This window comes from Chelon labrosus (genome assembly GCF_963514085.1).
Source record: "Chelon labrosus genome assembly, chromosome: 1".
NCBI classification, from domain to species: Eukaryota; Metazoa; Chordata; class Actinopteri; order Mugiliformes; family Mugilidae; genus Chelon; species Chelon labrosus.
In genome coordinates this window covers 7771445-7791811 of record NC_140337.1, presented here as the reverse complement: position 1 = coordinate 7791811, position 20367 = coordinate 7771445, and the positions used below count along the sequence as shown (strand labels likewise).

At 44.4% G+C, this 20367-nt stretch overlaps 1 protein-coding gene and 1 long non-coding RNA gene across 2 annotated transcripts in view; one reads left to right on the top strand and one right to left on the bottom strand.

Moving 5' to 3' along the window:
• LOC311486591 (low affinity immunoglobulin gamma Fc region receptor III-A-like) overlaps window positions 1-20367 on the top strand; it is a gene marked incomplete at its 5' end in the record, with an annotated part of 120839 nt that overhangs the window by 58597 nt on the left and 41875 nt on the right. The window lies entirely within an intron of this gene.
• Window positions 7322-10162, bottom strand: LOC311486621. The gene is made up of 3 exons (XR_014699004.1): window positions 9284-10162; window positions 8531-8661; window positions 7322-8021 (listed from the first exon to the last, which is right to left on the bottom strand). It is a non-coding gene; the product is annotated as an uncharacterized lncRNA (long non-coding RNA).

Genomic DNA, 20367 nt, shown 5'->3' with positions numbered 1-20367 from the left:
TCAGCCCTACTCACAAGAGAAGCTTTCTCAGTAATTCACTCTTCTCAGCCACCTTATCTATGACTGTGTCTGTGTCCAATGCCATCAGGATGTCTTTCTCAGTGGCCATCAACATAAACGCCTCCAGCTTGCTTACTGACAGGTTTCTCCTAAGGCTGCTTTTGATGAACTTGAGGGTAGAGAATGTTTTTGCACAGGCCACCTGGGTCAGGGAAAGGGTCAGCAAGAACTTATAAGCAAGCCCAAGGAGATGATAGGCATCTGAGAGCATGTTGAGCAGCTGGAGAATCTGGTAGCAGCACAGCGGGCATTTTTTACAGGAGGCACAGGTTTTATCCACAATATCTGTTTCCTCTTCTTGTCCTTCAGCTCTATCTTCCACTGTTCTGCTCATGTAATCCTCAAGATGGGGTGCTTTCAGTCTGTTCCACTGTCCAACTAAACATTTTAGCTCTGATGGGAGATTGTCCACTGTTGCACTAGTGACGAATTTCATCAGACATCTGCTCAAGACTTCGAGAGCTATTGCGGACATTGACTTCACATGCTCTGTCAGCATCCATTAGAGGCTTATCTTGAGCCATTTCTCCGGCTCTTTTCTGACTCAATGCACTCTCAACTTCAACATCCGTTTCTTCCTCTCTTTTCTCAATATTCTCATTTGTCCATTGCACAAAAGTGTCCGCAGCTGCTTTCATGCCCATATAATCTCCGGCCCTCTTGTGTAGCAATCACCATACGATGGGCCGAAAGGATATCCATGCCTTCTGTCTGGAGGTATTTAGACAGGGCTGTTGTTTGCTCAGATATTCTCAGGGATATCTAAGCTGTTAATATGGTCTCATATTTCAAGAGGCCCTCTTTAAAACCACGTGCTTTGGCACGTACATTTGCTTTTTCATAATCTGTGTCTTCTGTGGCTGATTGTGTCAGGACTGCATCTGTGAACAAACCATTCTGTGGTTTCCCCAAATGTCCAAACATTTTTTTGAGAGCATCATATTTGGACCACCACCTTGCCTCCCCAGTTGGAGAAAGGTGTCCTTGATGAAGACAGCAATGTCGTTCAGCAGACTGAACAGTGGTCAACTTTCAGTGACAGTTTATGTTGTGTCAGACAGCACAAGATTAAGTACATGTGCATAGCACCAGACATGGATATCAGAGGTCATCACTGCTGAAAATAATAACTTCACTAAGGCAACAAGCCTCTCGTGCATAGTGTCAGGAACATATCTTAAAATGACTGAACACTAATCTTGAGAGGTTATGTCCTGTGTTGCGTCTAGCTGAATGAAGAACATTCCAACTTTCTGTACATTACTTGAAATGCAGCCTTGAATGAGGTGCCCAATTGTATCAGCTACAATTGCCTCATTCTCTCTGTATGCCTGTAGCTCAGCCCCCTCTTCCATAACACTTTCACCACATCCACAACACGCTCCAATACCTGACGTCTCTTTCTGACTGGTTCTCTATGAGCAGACAACTGATTACCAGCAAACATGCTGCTGATATCTGCTTTTGTTGAGCACCTTAGTAAAAAAGCTTTGGCACAGATTCGGTGTGCACTACTCTTTTCGTGCTTTTCTGTGCGCTGGTGCATATGCCTCCAATCAGACATTCCAGTAATAAATGTACTTGTGTCACTGATCTTCCCAAAAGCCATACACACAAAACAAAACAATGTGTGACATCTCTCACAATATGTGTCTCACAATATTGTTGCCTCCTGTTGGTTCTGTTTTTACTGGTGAAGACCCTTTGCACTACTGGATTTTTGGCATTTTGTTATGGGTGGTGATCCAAAAAGCTCTGTCAAATAAAAGGTATTGTAGATAAACATGTGAAAAATAAACTGAGAAAAGATGTGGCTGAACTGGACATATCAAGAATTACACGTCAAGGTAACTTTTTAGTTCTAATTATTACAGAAGCAGTCATACTGTGTTTATTTCGAGATTCCAAACCAAGTTGATGGAGCTCTGACACCTTGATGAAATGGACACAAATCACAGATGATTCAAAATATCTGAAAGTACAGAGAAAATAACCATTAATTAACATAGAGGGATTCTCAGGGTGGAGAGCATTTACATACTTTCAAATTTGAACAAAAAGAGGAAGAATTTACAGTTTCAAAACATAAAACAAATCCCATAAATATTACATTTAATGTATTTTTTTCACAACATCAGATAGACCCAGGGCCACACTGACAGCAGGACCAACAACCATACCAGTAGGAGGCAGAGTGACACTGAACTGCTCTGTGGAGACCTCTGCTGGATGGAAATATGAGTGGTTCAGACGTACCACAGACACCTCTGAAGAAGTTCAAGTCAGAACAAATGATGGAGAAAACAGAGTTATCAGTGTATCACAAGGAGGAATCTACCGGTGCAGAGGAGGAAGAGGAGAACCAGTTTACTACACTGATCCCAGTGATCCAGTCACCATTGAGATAACCTGTGAGTTCAGTTATTTAGTTTGAAATATTCATGATTTCATGATTATCATTAGAATTAGGGATGAAACCTACAGTGTTCAGTTTTCTCTGTTGATTTCATGTTTCTGTTTGTGTCCCAACTGTTCATATCTGGTGGAAACAGTTTCCAACAAGGCTGTTATAACACGACAACCCAACTGGCCTCAGATATTCAGAGGTGAGAAGATCACTCTGACATGTGAGGTCCAGGGAGGAGAAGCCACTGAGTGGAAGTATGAATGGAGTAGACCCAGGTCATCTATACACTGGACATACGATAAATACTGGACTTTCACTGTTTCTGAGTCCAGCAGTGGAGACTACATGTGTAAGAGTAGACACAGAGATGACTCATATTCTTCAACAGAGTGGAGTAAAGCCATCACATTGTCAGTATCTGGTAAGTCATGCTTCTTTTGTGATCTGTCCAACTTCTTTATTGTCCAAAGTATGACATGTGTATTACATCTACAGTCAGACAGAGTTCCACCTGATAGTCAGTAGCTGATAAATGGATTTGCCTGAATTTAACCTCCATAGAGTTAATTTACAACTCATATAGGAATGATGGTGTTGTTTTGTATGAAAAAGTTTGCACAATTATTGTCCATGGCCCGAACAGAACCAACCAAATTTCAGTTGTTCTGTTCTGTCTTTGAAATGTTTGTTGTCCTGTATGTTTGATGGTTCATATTAATTACATTCATATATTCAACAAAGTCACTTTCACCAGTCATGACTGTTATTTATAAAAATGTCTAATAATCTTTTTTTTTTTTTTTTTTTTTTTTTTGTCATGTCCAGCATCGAAACAAGCAGAATAATGGTCTGTTCATTATATTGTGCTGAGCAAATTTTGTTTTGCCAAGGGGAGCTTTATGGATGATAAGGCTCCTCTTGATAATCGAAGTTAAACTTATTTAAATTTTATTTTATTATGTATACATGTTGATGGATGGACCTTTACATAATATTGCCGAACCTGACAGGGAGAGAGAAAGTGAAGAGAAGATAGATAGAGTTGAAAGGGGGGGGTGGAGAGAAAAAAAAAAAAAAAAAAAGCGATACGCCACGCAGCAACTGCTACACCTGTTGAGAAACACAACAAAGAACATCGCCCGGCCTCGGCCGGAGAGCAAGCTGACAATACTGAAAGGCACACAAAAGAGAAAGATTACAGAGAAAGATTACATTGGAGTACATAGCAACCATGGCACAAAAGTTTCATACACTCGTGTTTAAGTCTACACATACATGTTTGTATAACACAGCAGATAACTAAACCACAGTAGTCCTTAATGTTCACGGTTTGTATACACGGTTTAAATGTTCACCAGAGGATGCAGTGACTGTGTCACCATGCAGAATGAGGGTGAAGAGTGTTTAAAGATGGCTGTGATGGTGCAACCGTTCCCCCAGGGAGAGCAGAGGATAGACAGGAAGCCCCAGGACCCTGACCACCAGCAGCAACCCCAGGGTGCGTGTCCCCATCACCTCACCACAGAGGGACATGCCTCCATCCAGATGGTGGCATAGGAGGACCCCGGCCAGAACCCCCCCCCAAGCCACGGCGAGCAGGCCCCGGCGGCCCAAGAGAGGCAGCCACCGACCTCCCCAGGCAACCGGCCACCCGGGACAGGCACGAAGCAGGGTCCACGGCCCCCCGAGCCCGAGGGCAGCACCCCCCACCCCCACCAGACACGAGGCCCAGCCGACGCCCACAAGGACCAGGCCGCCCCAGACAGCCGCCCGGGATGGGCCAGCACCCGCCCCCGCGCCCAGGCCTCACGCCCAGGGACCCCGGCAGCACCCACCCCCTCCCCCCCTCCCTTCCCTCCACCCACCCAGCCCTCCCCCGCCAGCTACTTGCACACCCACTCACTCATACACTTCCATCCATCCCACTCATCCCTCCTCTCATTTCCTCCCTCATTCGCTCCCTCCACCAGGTTCTCCCACTCATTCCGTGCACTCAGCTTACTCTCAGCCACACCCATCCCCCAGGGCCCTACAACCCCCCGCCAGCACCGGCCAGACAAGCACCAAGACAGAGCCCCCCCCCCCCCCCCCCCCAAGTAGTCCCCCAACCACCGCACGCTACCACAATACCGGGACCAGGCCACCAAGAGGTGGGTCCGTGGTAACTATCCCCGGCTATCCCCCGCCCGCCCCCCCAGGTCAAGCTCCACCACCGCCCCCTTCCACCCTACCAGAACGAGGTCCCCACCGGATCCAGCAGATCCCCAGCGATACAGCGGGCAGGTACCGCAGGCCCATGGGAAAGCCGCCAGCCCCCCCCCCCTCGACCCCGGCAGGGAACAGGAAAACAGGATGACCCAATCACCCCCCCCACCCCCAACTATAGGTATTTGTAAGATGTGTGTTGTTTGCGATTAAAATTGGGAGGTAGCGACCACACTGCGCTGGAGGCGAGGCCACACAAGCGGTCCTATCCTCCTGAACGGCCCCGCCCACCAGACACTGCATAGCCCACCCCCCATGAGTGATTGTGTGCTGTCAGTGTTCCATATGTTTAATGACTAGGTGTGATTAAAACTGAGAAGCAGTTTAGAAAACAACTATTTAGAAAACAACGACACACCAGGCGTCTCAGCAGGCACTCTATGGGAAGCAGGGAAGGCAGTGATGCGAGGAAAAATAATTTCTTTTGCCTCACATAAAAAAAAGAAAGAAAAGGCAAATATATTGGAATTAGAAGTAAGAATTAAAGCATTAGAGGATGCCTACAACGCATCACCGGAAGAACAGACGCTTAAGCAAATAAGGAAAGCTAAACTTGAATTAAATGAAATAATCAATAAGAAAACACAGTTTATAGTACAACGATTACGCTTGGAGAAGTTTGAACACAGTGACAAATCTGGAAAATTTTTAGCCAACCAATTAAAAATTAACAAAGAAAAATCAACAATTCAATCAGTTAGAGACCCAGCAGGTAATATCACACATGAGCCCAACGCAATAAATGACACTTTTAGAGACTTTTATAGAACCCTATATTCATCCCAATTAGACCCATCAGACAGTGACATCCAGAAATTCCTGAACAACATTAACCTTCCAAAACTAAATGAAGAACAAGTAATGGCTCTAGATTCTCCCCTCACAGTGGAAGAGTTACATGAAGCCCTTAAACACATGTCCTGCAATAAAGCTCCCGGACCAGATGGCTTCCCAGTAGAATTCTATAAAGAATTTTGGACACTACTGGCGCCAACATTTTTCAAAATGGTTGCACAAATTAAAGAAGTAAACTATCTAACACCAACCATGAATTCTGCAGGTATCATCGTACTGTTAAAACCAGGCAAAGACCCCACATTGCCATCTAGTTACCGCCCTATATCACTGATAAATGCTGACCTCAAAATAATATGTAAAGCTTTAGCTGGAAGGTTAGAGAAAATAACTCCTCTTATAATTCACCCTGACCAAACAGGCTTTATAAAGGGCAGAAATTCCTCTACTAACATGCGCAGATTACTCAATTTAATAGACTATTCCAACATTAATAACCTAGAAACATTTATAGTATCTCTGGACGCAGAAAAAGCCTTCGACAGAGTTAACTGGAAATTTCTACTAGCTACTTTAAGTAAATTTGGTTTTGGTCCATCCTTTATTAACTGGATTAGAATCTTATACGACTCTCCTAATGCAAGAGTCAGAACAAATGATCACACGTCGCCTAGCTTTAATCTGCAGAGAGGCACCAGACAGGGTTGTCCTCTTTCCCCATCACTCTTTGCCATCTTTATTGAACCTTTAGCAATGGCCATCAGACAAAATCAGAATATTAAAGGTATTGGGTCTAAAAAGATAGAACATAAGATAAGTCTTTATGCCGATGACATTTTATTATTCCTTCAGAACTCACGTACATCTCTCTCCAAAACATTCTCATTAATCAATAAGTTCTCATCTCTGTCGGACTACTCTATCAATTGGTCAAAAAGTATAATCCTACCAATTAACTGTAGTTTTCAAGGGACACCCAATATGGCATTACAGTCGGGTAACATTAGATATCTTGGTATAAACATCTCTTCCAGATTGTCAGATTTAATTAAGTTAAATCATAACCAATTACTGAAGACCATTGAAGACGATCTCGCTCGGTGGAAATCCTTACCCATTTCTCTCATGGGGAGAATTGCCACCATAAAAATGAAGATCTTGCCTAAAATCAACTACGTATTCTCTATGGTCCCTACAAAACCTTCTAATATGTGGTTTAGATCACTAGATTCCCATATTACACAATTTCTCTGGAAGAATAAACCCTCTCGAATCAGCTTGAAAACCTTACAGAAAACTAAAGACAGGGGTGGACTAGATTTACCTAACTTCAATCACTATTTCCTAGCAAATAAGTTACAGTATATCTCAAAATGGCTTAAACCCAGTACATTAGATGAAACATGGATGGACACAGAGCAAACACTTTGTGACAATCTGGAAATTTCTAACTTACCATTTTTTAGCTCAAATATTAGGTCTCATAAGTGCTTTAAGAGCATTAACATCAGCACTTCCCTTAGTAAAAAGAAGTTTATTCAAGTGTACTACAAGTATACTTATTTTATACTAAAATTGAGGTAGTATACTTGAAGTTTACTTTTTATATATTTCATATACTTAAGAATAGTATAGTGAAGTATACTTGACTTATACTGAAAAGTATAAAGGAAAGTCTAAGACTAAGTATATATATACTAAGACTTACACTTATACTTTGAGACTAAAGCTTATACTTGTACTTTGGTATACTTTTTACTACTTTCTGCCACAAAGTACTAATACTTAGTATATCTTAGTCCAAGTATATAATAAAATCAAGTCATTGACTTGTGCATATATTTAATTTAGCAGAATCAAAAGGTTTTTCCACTACACAATTTATTTGTGGTACTACCCCCGTTAGAAACTCAAGATCATATAGTGCTGGACTTTAAAAGTTTACAGTAAATAGTATGTGTGCTCACTAGCATTATCTTTATGTTCCTTAAAAACATACACAACAACAGAAACATTGACTTGACTTTATTGATCAAGTTCTAGTCCCTTTCATAAGAGTTTGACAATGGTATTATGTACACATCATCATCTGTTTCAACAAGAACACATTTAGTTTTAATCATGTCAGGCCACACAGCATTAACAGTTTCGTTTTTTTATCCTCATATATAAAGTACTTTGTACTGTGAATCTTTACATACAGGCCTGTGTGATTCAGTAAGTACCTCAACTAAAACACAACATAGTTTGGCACATGAACAAAAAGCAGAAATTTGATGTCAAGACATTTGTTTAAAAATAACCAAGTCATTAATTAAACTAAACATATCATCTTTCAAGCATACAGCACTGTTGTATCTCTTCTTTAGTCTGAAATGTCCACATTCAGTTTGCTTGTGGTAGGGTTCTCAGTGTTGACTTCATCATCTTCTTCACTGTTGGAAGTGTTACTCCAGTGTTCTTCTGTGTTGATTTGGTTATCTTTATTATCATTCTACATGTGAACCAAGGAAAGAGAATGAAAAATGTAGTTAATAAAACGATGACTGAAATTGTGCAGGTGGTTTGCTGTAGCCTTTGCCTTGGCATGACAATGTTGTCATTCGTCTACACTTGGGTTAGACTAGAGGATAGGTCAAAATGTACCACAATTAAGATAAACTGTCTGTTAGATGGTATGAATGCACTCAACTATTACAGCAAACCTCTAACTACATGTACAGTAAACTACATGCACTGTTGACACTTTTTCAGGGTGTCACTGGAAGCCCTCTGATGAATATTATATAAATCAGTGACGTGGCATATGACATGTGGTAATGATTATACCTACCAGGAGAGCTGACAGCACAGTTTAGGGAAGATTCTTAAAGTTGAATCAAGCAGGATAAGAAAGTTACCAGATACATGGGGGAATGTATCCTGGCAACAGAAGATGTCCTGACATATTTCAAGATTTGATGTCTGTAATAACTTGGACAAACTGTGTCATTGTGTATTTACCTGTTGAAAGGCAGTATCCAAAAGCCTGGGTGTGGAGGAGCGCCTACTGTTGAATCATCTCTAACTTCTCTGTGGGAAACAATAGATCGACTCATGTCATCTTGTGTGTTGTCCTGGAGTTCTGTCCTGTCCTGGAAAGGTGGGGTGTTCACATATGAATGTCAATAATTACTCAAGTCATTTCATTCCCCATACTGAGTGCATTTTTAACATAAAATCATCCCAACATTTTTTGGGAAGATGCCTCCAAATGAGACTGTACATAGTGCATGGGTAGCAATTACCTTTGAAAATAAAACCAGATTCAACATTTCACCTTAAATTACTATAAATATTTCTACAATATATACATATTCAAAACTAGGCTACAAATTGATGAATTCAATCAAAGTTGCTCAACTAAATGTATTACAAATTAATGCAACTAGTAATTTATATAGTCCCCAAATAAACTAAAATAAAACATTACATTTTAGTCTGACATTTTCAACTGATAATGATTTTTTTACATATCAAACCAGTTCAACATAAATATGCAACTGGAAACGGTCATTTAATATAAAGTTAGACACATGATAATCTTGGAGCTGACCTCACATCACCAGCAGCCTGTGGAAAGTAATGAAATGGAATATTCTACCAACTGTGTTGAACATAAAGCTCTGCTGCACTGTAAGCAGCAAGCTAGCTGCTGTGTTCTGATCTTAGACATCATGAAATCATAACAGTCTTAATTCATTATCTGTTACTTACTTTTACTTTCCATCTGTACTTGGTAGTCCTTGGAATCTCTGCTGTGTAATCCTCCAAATGTCTTTATAAGGTCTACGACGTTTCTCCATGTTAGCTCTAATGAGCTAATTCAGAAGCTTCTCCAGCTCTCGCTGTCACAGTGTCGCGCACATAAACTGTACGGTCGCGCTTTGCACTTCCGGTCAATGTTCCCGCCTCCCTACCTGGCAGCCAATGGGAGCCTAGTTTCAAATTGGCGTCCACCGCTGCAGGTAACGATCTTGTTCTCCAAAGAAAAACCAACGGTCCCGTTCTCAACAAGGAAAGAAGGAGAAAACGACATGGAGGTGAAGTGGAACATTACAGGCAGAGAAAAGTCAGACGGTCCAGCCTTTTTCCCAGCAAAGGTTTTAATGTTTGGTGGTAAGTTGTTGCATTTTATTTCTTCCCAGTTACCTTGATAGCATTGATTTAATCTGTCACTTTGTCATAGCCCAGTTGTTTGCACGTGACGTCACCACCGGCATGCTGCTCATTGTTTTCCATCAGTTACCACTCTGTCATATTCAGTCTAGATCAGGGATGGGCAACTGTCGGCCCGGGGGCCGCACACGGCCCGCGACCTCACACGAAGTGGCCTTTAGATTAATTTTTGATAATTATAAAAATATGTCTTCTGCGGCACTGAATCAGTTGTAATGACACAGTTGGCCACTAGATGGCGCCTCTAATGCAGACGCCGCCTCGTACACGCTTCCATCGGGTCTTCTCCACCAATGAAGAAGAGACGTTGAGCCGTGGTTAAGAGCGGAGGAGAGAGAAAACTTGATCGAGAAAATCGTGTGTGTGTTTCAGGTGAAATGGGAAGAAGATTATCTGTTCACAGAATTTAAAAGCATATATATATATATACACACACACACACACAAACATATTTAAAATGGCAGTTTTATCATATATCAGAGGTCGGCAATTAAGTTTGGCCTCGGGCCAAATATTTTCCAAGCCATTACATGGCGGGCCACAACCAAAACAATGGCTAATATAATGAATTAATAGGGGAGGAGGGGTGATAATGAAAATGATAGGCGATCTTGAAATGACGGAGCAGACGCACTGAGACATTCAAGCGGGCTGATGTAGGTTAAATTTGTGGACTGACCATTGGGGGCGCTATTAATTATATGCCTGTTTGTTAAAAAAACATTTCCACTTGTTGCTGTTAGCTGTCCGAAAAAATGGCACTATCAAAACATCGCAAGAGAAAAGTTGACAGCGAGAACAGGATCTTTCATGATGAATGGACAGAGAACTATGCCTTCATCCTCCCCAGTTTTGTTAATGCAAAGCCCACATGCCTGATCTGTAACGAGGGTGTCTCTGCATGCAAAGAGTACAATATTAGACGGCACCACGAAACGAAGCATGCTAATTTCAAGGTTGCATTCCCTCAGAAGACAGAGGCACGAAAGCGCAAAATCGAAGCCCTGAAAGGTGCTTATGCACACAGCAACAGGATCCTGGTGCGAGGCCTCACATCCCAACAGAAGGTAACTAGTGCATCTCTGAAAGCGTCCTGGGTGCTCGCAAAGCACGCCAAGCCATTCACTGACGCAGAGGTCTTCAAGGAGATGATGGTGACAGTTTTGGAGGAACTTGATACCAACAAGTCGATGGATGATGTGATCGCGTCAGTGAAACAGATGTCGCTCTCTGCGAGGTCCGCTGCCCGCCGCATAGAAGCGCTGTCTGATGCGGTGCAGGGTGCAATTGTCGACGGTGTCAGTCACGCAAACTACTTTTCCTTAGCCATTGATGAGAGCACTGACAACACAGATGTAGCCCAGTTGTGCGTTTATGTGAGATACTTTGATGAGAAGGATTTCAAGGAAGAGCTGCTGTCTCTAATTCCATTAGAAGGGCACACCACTGGAGATGCTATATTTGCGAAACTGGAAGAGTTGTTTCAGTTGCATTCATTATCATTTGAGAGGGTTAACCTAATCGTGACAGACGGGGCTCCTGCTATGGTGGGAAAGCACAGAGGTCTGGTGAGCAGGCTGAAAGAACTCGCCCCCCAAATGCACGGGCTGCACTGCCTCATCCACCAAAGTGTCCTCTGTGCCAGACTGAATGGCGAGCTAAAGAATGTTATGGACAAAGTGATGAAAGTCATTAATTTTGTCAGAGGTACATCAAGCACCCAGCATAGGCTTTTCCGACAACTTGTGGCTGAGTCAGCAGATGCCGCCCACGATGACTTGCTGCTTCACAATGATGTGCGCTGGTTAAGCAAGGGGAAAGCACTGGATCGCTTCTGTGCGCTACTGAATGAGATCAAAGCGTTCCTTGGAATGAGCAAGAGCAAGGCAGCAGCTGACCATCTTATCCTGCTGGAAGATGAAAAGTTCATGTCCAATGTAGCGTTTTTATCTGACATATTTGGCCACCTAAACCTGCTTAACCTTCAGCTACAGGGGAGAGACAAAACCATCGTGGACATGGTTGAAAAACTGGAGTCATTCACGAGGAAGCTTGAGATACTTGAGGCAGACATATCTGCCGGCAGGCTCCTACATTTCAGCACACTGAAGAAGACAGCAGGAGAAGTGACGGAGCTGATGGTTGACTTCATCAAGAGGCTACGAGCCAACTTCACTTCTCGGTTTGATGACTACTCCATCCCAAAAGACATCATTGACTTTATACGTGACCCTGCAGTAAAACCAGCCGACAACTTCTCTTCTCTGGCGAAAGAAATTATCCCCTCTTTAGATCAGGCTGCGCTGGAAATGGAAATTATTGACTTCCAAACCACCTCAGTTGTGCGAGATGCGCTCAGAAGTGCGGAGTCCGTGAGTGCCTTTTGGATTGGCCTACTATGCTCCGAGGAATACAGCAACCTCAAGAAAGTCGCACTTTACATTCTGACAATGTTCCCTTCCACCTACGTATGTGAGTCGTCCTTCTCAGCTATGAATGCAATAAAAACGCACGAGAGGAATAGACTGACTCACCAAAATCTCGAGAACTGCCTGAGGATTAAAGTGACGTCTATTTCACCAGATATCCAGAAAATAGTGGCCAGCGGGAGATGCCACTTTTCACACTAGGTGAGTAATCTAAACCAGCTATTGTGTCTAAAATCTGAACTGTAGCCTATTTTTAATGAATGTCTCGTTGTAGGCTAGGCATAATTCAGGCCTACAGTAAATGTAGCACGTCTGCTCTGTCGTTTCAGGGGCCGAGCACTCCAGCCCATGGTCGAGTGGATTCAGATTTTTTGCTCTGATTTGCTCCGATTTGACAGTGCAATGCATTGTTATAAGTTTACATTTTTGGTGCCACCACAGTCATAGAAAGGCCTAGCCTAAATAACACGCACGCTACGTTTGAAATTCGTGTTTTACTTTTCACAGTTCTATGTACGTAAATGCCTATGTTTGATGTCTGGCTTGTTTGAAGAAAGTCGTGTTTTAATTTTCACAATAATATGAAGCCTGTCCGTTGTTTGAATGACAACTTGTGTTTTAGAGACGAGTTTGGAGTTTCAGCACCAGGCACTGTCCACTGACTTCATTTGTTTTTGCATGTTGAGCGTTCGCGCTGCACCTCGCTGATGTGCGTATTCACTCTCGTATCCAGTTAAACAAATACGCATTTAGATTGAGGAAATTTTTCTGTTCTGGAAAATGAAGTTTCCAAATAAAGAGCATTTTTGAGACTGGCAGTCCAATTTTTAAAAAGTATATTTTATATTTTTATTTTCTTTCTCTAGTTCAAACAATCTCACGGGCCAGATGTCTTTGCTTGCGGGCCACATCTGGCCCGCGGGCCGCCTATTGCCGACCTATGTCATATATGGTTAAGTGTGCGGTCCTATGTGGCCCTCTGGTAGTGTTGATGAAAAATTGTGGCCCCCTCCATCATTTAAGTTGCCCATCCCTGGTCTAGCTGATTCAGGTGTGATGTATGTGCATTCCCTCTATAGAGTTTTTTTTCCTGATTGCATTTAAGTTCAGAAATGTACCTGATAAACCATCCTTCATGCCTCTTTAACAATTGTATTAATTGTGGGTGGTGAATAAAAATAACACTGAAGTAATGTTTTGTGTTCTTTCACTAACAGTCCATGTCCAGGCCAAGTTTCCTGACACCACCATGCAAGATGTGAGACCAATCAGAAGAAAGAAATGCAACAGTATAAGCTATGCCAAGCAAGTAGCTGAAAAGAAGTTATAAAAGTAACGTTTTTGTTTCTGTCAAGGTATTTATTATTTTTGGTTCCAAAGACGTGCACTTTTCTTTTACCTTTTTCTTTTGACAAGGAAGGACTTCAGTTCTCCGTTGGAGACACTGTTTTGTTTACATTTTTACATGTAAATGTGAACAGCAAAGAAGGACTCGATTTCATAGAAGCTCTTTGTTTTTGAAATGCACATCTTTAATGATTTAAGCATGTATTTGTAAATACACTGTATGGTATGTTATAAAGTGTTCTATAAATATATCAAACTTGTTCTCAACGTTCTGTCTTGTGATTTTGTAAATACACTGCAGTCTAGTGTACACATGGTATGGGTTAACTTTAAGAATACTTTAAGAAGTATATTTCAAGTATATAAATAGTGTGCTACAAGTGATATGCTAAGCAAACTTACAAGTAGGCCTATACTTGTAGTATAACGACAAGTAAACTAGTAAAATACCAAAAAAAATTTAAAAAGTTTTAGTAATTCTAAGTTCATACTTACCCTTAGTAAAAAGTAGTATACTTGAAGTTCATTTTATTAAGTATGCTTGAGTATAAGTATACGTATAAGAAGTATACTACAGACCATGTACTTGTAGTGTACTAGAAAGTATACTAATTTAATACTTCTTCAGACTAAATTGGAACATTTTTAAGTTTATAAAAGTATACTTTAAGTATACTTTATAAGGTCATTTTAAGTTTACAAAAGTACACTTTCAAGTATACCACAAGTACACTCTTCAATATACTACTAGTGTACTAGGTATATACTTCTAGTCCACATTTTAGTTTATAAAAGTATACTTTAAATATACCACAAGTACACGCTTCAATATACTACTAGTGTACTAGGTATATACTTCTAGTCCACATTTTAGTTTATACAAGTATACTTTAAGTATACCACAAGTACACTCTTCAATATACTACTAGTGTACTAGTTATATACTTCTAGTCCATGTTTTAGTTTATAAAAGTATACTCTAAGTATACCACAAGTACACTCATTTATATACTGCTAGTGCACTAGGTATATACTTCTAGTCCACATTTTAGTTCATAAAAGTATACTTAAAGTGTACTTAAAACGTTCCAATTTAGCCAGAAGAAGTATTAAATTAGTATACTTTCTAGTACACTACAAGTACACTCATCTATATACTACTAGTGTACTAGTTATATACTTCTAGTCTACATTTTAGTTTATAAAAGTATACTTAAAGTATACTTTTATAAGTAAACTTAAAGTATACTTTTATATACTTAAAACGTTCCAATTTAGCCGGAAGAAGTATTAAATTAGTATACTTTCTAGTACACTACAAGTACATGGTCTGTAGTATACTTACTATACTTATACTTATACTCAAGTATACTTAATAAAATGAACTTCAAGTATACTACTTTTTGCTAAGGGTTGTTTGACAGCCTGGTGGGAATTTCTAAAAAAAACTAACTCTTCAATGACACCATGTCGGCTCACCCCTATATGGAACAATCCCGATATCTTACTAAACAAAAATATGATTAATTTTACCCAGTGGAAAAATAAAGGAATTAAACACTTAGAGCATTTAATTCATAATAGCAACTTTTTACCTTTACAAGCACTCTCTTCACAGTACGGGATTAGCAGTAACAGATATTTAGAATATCAACAAATCAAATCCATAATAAGTACAAAATTTCCCCTCAATCAAACCAGCCTGGAACTTCCACAAAGTTTCACAGAATTCAGTAGTATTGGTGCTCCAAAGCTATTATCAAAAATATATAGATTAATTACCAAAATAGATGACTCAATTTCCCTACCAACAGGAAAATGGGAGTCAGATCTACACATTAATCCCAAAAACCAGTTCTGGTCAGAAATACTCTTAATCAACTTTAATATGACCAACAGCCTAAATCTGCAACTTATACAATACAAAATCCTCCATAGAACTCATTATACAGGTCAAAGGATGTTCAAGATGGGTCTTAACCAATCAAATATCTGCATGCAGTGCACAAGTAACTCACCAGATAACTACATACATGCTCTGTGGCTCTGTGACCCTGTTAAAAAATTCTGGATCAAGGTTTGTGAGGACTTATCAACATGGCTTAAGTGTAACATACCCACTTGCCCCAAACTATGTATCCTAGGTGATCTAAGTGACATCGATATAGAGATTAACAAGGCCCACATGGTCCTCACCACATTATCCATAGCGAAGAAAACTATCCTCTTGAACTGGAAGACTAAAAACAATCTAAGTATCAACCACTTTAAAAATCTCCTGTCGGATCATATCAGTCTGGAGTCCATGTCCGCATCTAACAAATTCCAATCGGCTGACTTCTACTCTCTCTGGGCCCCGCTGATTAACTACGTCACCTAGCAGGAGGGGGGGATATGCGTTCTGCCCTGCTGGGGGCTGTGGGGGCCTGCGGTTGGGCCCCCCTGTTGGCTGTGGCGGGCACGCTGCTGGTGGGGCCGTGATCGGGACGGTCATCGGCCTTGACTGGGGGGCCAGGCTGACCTGGGCGGGGCGGGGGGCGGCCTTGGGCCCCGTGGTTCGGGGGTGGCTCCCCTTCCCTCCCTGGGCGGGGGGCTTGGCCGGCGCTTGGGGGGCGGGGCTGGCCCGGACGTGCGGCATCCAGGGTGGGCCGGCGCACGCCCGTGTGTCCGGTCGCTGCCCCGGGGCCCAGACCGTACCCAGAAGGGTGGGGATTAGAGAAGGGGGGGGTTGGGGGGGGGTACATGGGGATTGGTGTGCGAGAGTTGTGTGTACGGGTGTGTGTATGTGTGTGTGTTTGGGGGGGGCGGGGGGTGTATGAGGTGCATGCGGATTGGTGTGCGAGAGCTATGTGTGCGTTTGGGTGCATGTGTGTTTGGGGGGGCTGTATGAGGTGTATGCGGATAGGTGGGCGAGAGCAAGGTGTGTGTGGGCGGGTGTGTGGGTGTGTTTGGGTGGGGGCTGTGTGAGGCGCAGGTGGGTTGGTGTGCATGGGGGGAGCGTGTGTTTAGGGAGGTATGGTGTGTGTGCTTCGGGGGGGGGGGGGCGCTGCCCTGTCCCGCTGGTGCCGGTCGGGTGGGCGACGGGGGCTCCTCTGGTCCTAGCGGGGCCCCGTGCCCCGATCCTCCTCCGGGTTGGGTCTCTCGGCCGATGTGCTGCTGCTATGGGGCTGACGGGGGCAGAGGCCCACTGGGGCGGTTCAGGGCCCTCTAGCTGCAGTCGGTGTGGGCTCTGGCCGTGGGGGTGGCCGCTCCTGTCCCGTGCCGGCCTCCGGGAACGGGGGAACCCTAATGCTGGTAGCGGCTCGTCTTCTGGGGGAGGTTCATCTGACCCCAGACACACATTCCCGGGACCCCTCCCATCCTCCAGCTTAACTCACTCACACATGTAGGGCTTTGGGGGCATGCACACCATGGGGGGCACAGCGAGGGGGGGCATCTAAGTGCCCTCGTTTGCTGCGCCCTGGGATGACATGCTTCTCAGTTTTAATCACACTTAGTCATTAAACATATGGAACACTGACAGCACACAATCACTCATGGGGGGTGGGCTATGCAGTGTCTGGTGGGCGGGGCCGTTCAGGAGGATAGGACCGCTTGTGTGGCCTCGCCTCCAGCGCAGTGTGGTCACTACCTCCCAATTTTAATCGCAAACAACTCACATCTCACAAATACCCATCGGTGGGGGTGGGGGGGTGACTGGGTCGTCTTGTTCCCCTGTTCCCTTGGTGCGCCGGGGTGGCGGTGGGGGGGCTGGCAGCTCTCCCATGGGCCTGCGGTACCTGCCGGCTGTATCGCTGGGGATCTGCCTGATCCGGTGGGGACCTCGTTCTGGCAGGGTGGTGGTCCAGGTGTGGTGGCAGCGTGCCGTGGTTGGGGGGACTGCTTGGGGGGGGAGTACGGTGGGGTGGGGCCCTGTCGGGATGGGGGGGTCCCTGGGTGCTTGTCTGGCCGTTGCTGGCGGGGGGTTGTAGGGCCCTGGAGGTCTGGGGGATGGGTGTGGCTGCCGACTGGCGGTCACGGTTTGTTTGTGGTTTGTGTTGTTTGTGTTCGACTGGGTGAGTCACAGGGGGAGAGCGTGTTAGAATGAGGGAGGGGGGAGGTGAGTAAGGTGAGTGCACGGAATGAGTGGGAGAACCTGGTGGAGGGTGTGAATGAGTGAGGAAATGAGAGGAGGGCTGAGTGGGATGGGTGGAAGTGTATGAGTGAGTGGGTGTGCAAGTAGGTGGCAGGGGAGGGTTGGGTGGGTGGGAGGAAGGGAGGGGGGGCGGGGGTGGGTGCTGCCGGGGTCCCTGGGCGCGTGGCTTGGGGGCGGGTGCTGGCCCGTCCCGGGCGGCCGTCTGGGGCGGCCTGGTCCTTGTGGGCGTCGGCTGGGCCGCGTGTCTGGTGGGGGTGGGGGGTGCTGCCCTCGGGCTCGTGGGGCCGTGGACCCTACTCCGTGCCTGTCCCGGGTGGCTGGTTGCCTGGCGAGGTTGGTGGCTGCCTATCTTGGGCCGCCGGGGCCTGCTCGCCGCAGCTGGGGGGGGGGTTCTGGCCGGGGGCCTCCTATGCCACCGGCTGGATGGAGGCATGTCCCTCTGTGGTGTGGTGGTGGGGACACGCACCCTGGGGTTGCTGCTGGTGGTTGGGGTCCTGGGACTTCCTGTCCATTGTCTGCTCTCCTTGGGGGAACGGTTGCACCATCACAGCCATCTTTAAACACTCTTCATCCTCATTCTGCATGGTGACACAGTCACTGCATCCTCTGGTGAACATTTAAACCGTGTATACAAACCGTGAACATTAAGGACTACTGTGGTTTAGTTATCTGCTGTGTTATACAAACATGTATGTGTAGACTTAAACACGAGTGTATGAAACTTTTGTGCCATGGTTGTTGTCTACCCCAGCGTAATCTTTCTCTTTTGTGTGCGTTTTAGGATTGTCAGCTTGCTCTCCGGCCGAGACCGGGTGATGTTCTTTGTTGTGTTTCTCAACAGGTGTAGCAGTTGCTGCTTGGTGTATCCCTCTTTTTCTCTCCATCCCCCCCCCCCCCCCCTTTTTCTCTCAACTCCTGTCCACTCTATCTTTCCTTCTCTTTCTCTCTCCGTGTCAGGTTCAGCAATATTATGTAAAGGTCCATCCACCAACATGTATAAAAAATAAAATAAAGTTTAACTGAGATTATCAAGAGGAGCCTTATCATTCATAAAGCTCCCCTTGGCAAATCAAAATCTGCTCAGCACAATATAAAGAACAGATCATTATTCTGCTTGCTTCGATGCTGGACAGGACAAAAAAAAAACAAAAAAAAAAAAACTGAGAAGCATGTCATCCCAGGGCGCAGCAAACGAGGGCACTTAGATGCCCCCCCCCCCCCGCTGAGCCCCCCATGGTGTGCATGCCCCCAAAGCCCTACATGTGTGAGTGAGTTAAGCTGGAGGAGGGGAGGGGTCCGGGGATGTGTGTCTGGGGTCGGATGACCTCCCCCAGAAGACGAGCCGCTACCAGCATTAAGGTTCCCCTGTTCCCGGAGGCCGGCACGGGACAGGAGTGGCCTCCCCCACGACCCGAGCCCACACCGACTGCTGCTAGAGGGCCCTGAAGCGTCCCAGTGGGCCTCTGCCCCCGTCCGCCCCATATCTCAACACCCCCCAAAGCAACCCAGCCCAACCATAGCTGCAGCACATTGGCCGAGAGACCCAAACCGGGAGGAGGATTGGGGCACGGGGCCCCGCCAGGGCCAGGGGAGCCCCCGTCGCCCACCCGACCGGCACCAGCGGGACAAGGCAGCGCCCCCCCCCCCACCCCGAAGTACACACACCATACTTCCCTAAACACACGCTCCCCCCTCTAATCAGCCTATACATACATGTCTACATCCCCGGACCCCTCCCCTCCTCCAGCTTAACTCACTCACACATGTAGGGCTTTGGGGGCATGCACACCATGGGGGGCTCAGCGGGGGGGGGGCATCTAAGTGCCCTCGTTTGCTGCGCCCTGGGATGACATGCTTCTCAGACATGGACTCCATACTGATATGATCCGACAGGAGATTTTTAAAGTGGTTGATACTTAGATTGTTTTTAGTCTTCCAGTTCAAGAGGATAGTTTTCTTTGCTATGGATAATGTGGTGAGGACCATGTGTGCCTTGTTAATCTCTATATCGATGTCACTTAGATCACCTAGGATACATAGTTTGGGGCAGGTGGGTATGTTACACTTAAGCCATGTTGATAAGTCCTCACAAACCTTGATCCAGAATTTTTTAACAGGGTCACAGAGCCACAGAGCATGTATGTAGTTATCTGGTAAGTTACTTGTGCACTGCGTGCAGATATTTGATTGGTTAAGACCCATCTTGAACATCCTTTGACCTGTATAATAAGTTCTATGGAGGATTTTGTATTGTATAAGTTGCAGATTTAGGCTGTTGGTCATATTAAAGTTGATTAAGAGTATTTCTGACCAGAACTGGTTATTGGGATTGATGTGTAGATCTGACTCCCATTTTCCTGTTGGTAGGGAAATTGAGTCATCTATTTTGGTAATTAATCTATATATTTTTGATAATAGCTTTGGAGCACCAATACTACTGAGTTCTGTGAAACTTTGTGGAAGTTCCAGGCTGGTTTGATTGAGGGGAAATTTTGTGCTTATTATGGATTTGATTTGTTCATATTCTAGATATCTGTTACTGCTAATCCCGTACTGTGAAGAGAGTGCTTGTAAAGGTAAAAAGTTGCTATTATGAATTAAATGCTCTAAGTGTTTAATTCCTTTATTTTTCCACTGGGTAAAATTAATCATATTTTTGTTTAGTAAGATATCGGGATTGTTCCATATAGAGGTGAGCCGACATGGTGTCA